This window comes from Priapulus caudatus, unplaced genomic scaffold (genome assembly GCF_000485595.1).
Source record: "Priapulus caudatus unplaced genomic scaffold, Priapulus_caudatus-5.0.1 Scaffold1170, whole genome shotgun sequence".
In the NCBI taxonomy this organism is placed as follows: domain Eukaryota; kingdom Metazoa; phylum Priapulida; class Priapulimorpha; order Priapulimorphida; family Priapulidae; genus Priapulus; species Priapulus caudatus.
This window is the reverse complement of record NW_014578231.1, coordinates 1-2,758: the sequence shown is the minus strand read 5'-3', so window position 1 is coordinate 2,758 and position 2,758 is coordinate 1. Positions and strand designations below refer to the sequence as shown.

At 44.9% G+C, this 2,758-nt stretch overlaps 1 long non-coding RNA gene across 2 annotated transcripts in view; it reads left to right on the top strand.

Annotated features, from left to right (window-relative positions):
* Positions 1-1,147, top strand: part of LOC106815651 — a 12,185-nt gene extending 11,038 nt beyond the window's left edge. Inside the window, exons 2-3 of one of the 2 annotated variants that reach the window (XR_001394769.1) lie at positions 105-287; positions 957-1,147. This is a non-coding gene — a long non-coding RNA (uncharacterized LOC106815651). The remainder of the gene's footprint in view (positions 1-104; positions 288-956) is intronic. The other variant, XR_001394768.1, reaches the window with a different exon arrangement.
* Positions 1,148-2,758: the final 1,611 nt, after the last annotated feature.

The following is a 2,758-nucleotide window of genomic DNA, read 5'->3' as shown; positions in this document are numbered from 1 at the left end:
ACGTGTAGAGCATATTAGATAGTACCAGGGTACGTTCCGGCAGTACCCTGGGGGACATAGATCCTATGAGCTGCACTTATCGGCATCTGATTGAGAACTCGCAGTTTTATTTTCATATTCAAGCACCGTGACGGGAAGACTGGGGGCCGAGTGATGTTGCAGCACGTGCGCCGATATCTGGTCTCGTATTGATCTGATGAGACTCAAGACTGAAGCCTAGAGCAACGTGATTCTGGTGAAAAAGTAAACCGTATCTCTGAGACGGCTCACGGCCAGCCAGAGGTAAAGTAAGTGTGTTTGTGCGTGCGTGCGTGCGTGCGTGCGTGCGTGCGTGTCTGTGTGTGTGTGTGTGTGTGTGTGTGTGTGTTGTGTGTGCGCGCGCGCGTGTGTGTGCGTGCGCGTGCTTGGGTGTAGTGTGGGCTGAGTCAATGCATGTGTGCATCTATGTACGTACATATGTGAGTAGATTAGCACCTAACTGTGTCATGTCAGGCTGGCCGCTTTAACCATGATCTTTGTAGATGTGTATCGGCTCGTATACAGACATGCTGGACCAGTCCATGAGAAATAAGTCGTGGAAATAGGTCTAAAAATCCAGCCATTTCTGCTGGTTTTGACAATTTGTATTTCTACTGTATGAGCTATAGTGAAATCGATCAAAATTAGCCAGTCCTACTGAAAGGTTACCAATCCCAGACTTGCAGATTGGCTTTTATTTCTATCACTGATATATACGCATTGTTATGCACATGTATGTATAAAACTATCTGTTTATAGGGGTAACCTAAAGGAAACCTCAAACGTTGCCTCTGTGGAAACGTTTTCCAGTCTGGAGAAGTGATTTCAGAGTATAATCCCTACTCAAGCAAAACAACCGAAAGTGTTCTTTAATTATGGACAGGTCTCTTTTTGCATAAGTGGTGTCCGCTAACACAAGTTTGTCTGTATATCTGGAGGTGAGGCACAAGATGTTGTGGAAGGACAGATGCAGCTTCTACTTGGCTGTACAGAAGAATGACCTTGAGGCAGCAGGTCAGCTGATCAAACGTGGCCTTGATGTTGACATCCGCTACAAGGTTGGCTCGCTCAGTAAGCCCGTGCTGTCCATCTGTGCACAGAGAGGTCACGTGCAAATGGGTGAGTGCATGCATGCATCTGTACAGACAAACCTGTGTTTGAGAGTCATGCAAGGAAACTCCTAGAACTGTCCTATGTTGAATAATGTGTATGTAACATGTGGTGTACAGATGTACATTAGTAATAGTAGGCTTAGGTTGGGTAGAGTACATTTGGTGCCAGTGACAGTCAAAAACCTGGGTATTCCTTTGCGGACGCAACGTAAGGTACTCGATTCGTTATGTCGATCTATGGGCCATACTACGCAAGGAAGATGGAGAAGGAAGAAGCCACAGGAGTCGCTGGGTACACTGCTAGCAAGAAAACTGGAGTGAGAGAAACGGAGAGCGGATGAGAGAGCAAGAGAGACGGAGGAAAAGAGAGAGAGAGAGACGGGAACAGGAGCAATAGTAGGAGAAACGAAGAATGACGGAGAGGCGATCGGCAGAGACGAAGAATGGCGGAGAGCGAGACGGGACGAACAGAGCGAGACGGGACGAACAGAGCGAGACGCGGGAGAGAGAACGGTGGATACACACGGCGTGAGAACTATGTGAGTAAGTCAGCGTGAAGGAAGGAAGGGCTGGTGTTGCATCCGTGATACTGCGAGGGCAAGTCCGAGTCTCGACCTATGTGAGAGAGAGAGAGGAGAGCAGAACAGAGAAGGCAAGGCTGACAGAGCAGAGACAGAGGACGTGAAAGTGTGACATCGTCAGGAATGTGTATTTTTATTTGTTTTTTGTTTGTTTTATGTACGCGGTATTTTTTTTTTCATGGTAGATGCTTGTGACCGTGACGGTCTTTGTGTGGAAAATCTTTTGTGTGAAACTTTGTGTAGAAATGTGTGATCGTTTTCTTGAATTTGTGTTAACGGTACGTTTACGCTATATTGTCAGACTGCTAAACACATTCTTCAATTAGAGTTTGATAGGCCTAAAACATTTCATCGAAAATATGAAATCAGTTTTGCGTATTTTTGTTGGCTGTATGATCTGTGGAAGTGACAAAGGTTGTCAGGTCCACATCGGTGCTGTGTGTTAATAATGGGATTAAGAGGTTTAAATGAGGATTATGAATGGAGCACATGGCTAAACGTGGTTTAGGTAATGCATGTCGGTATACGCATACGCCACGTACGTTACAGCATAAAAAGAAGCAAGAGTGAGGGTAATTGCAGCGATATCAAAATGTTCACTGCCAAATGTGTTGAGTTTCTGACTTGTATGGTGATCGAACTTTATCGTTACTTGTTTTGTATAGGAAGCCTTATGCTTCATATGTTTTTTCCTATTGTATTTTGATTGTTGTTATGTTTGTGTATTGATTGTGGGTTGTTTAATCAGACATAAAGACGTTTCTCTCGTTGGGTTGAGTTAGTAAAGTATTAGGGTAGTAATATTTTTTTTGATTTATTTAGGTTTAGGTTGAAGTGTAGATCAGCGGGGACGCTGAATCGATGACAGGGTAGTCATCGTCTTGGGGAAGGGGGAGATAATGTAACATGTGTTTTGCAGGTGTTGCATGAATTAGTCAGCGAGGCTGGGCTGGGGGTTGTTTTGGTGGTGGTCTGTGTAGACGAAGCGTCGCGTATATTGTGCGGCTGCATTGATGTTAAAGTGAATTGGGTAAGCGTGATTTTAGG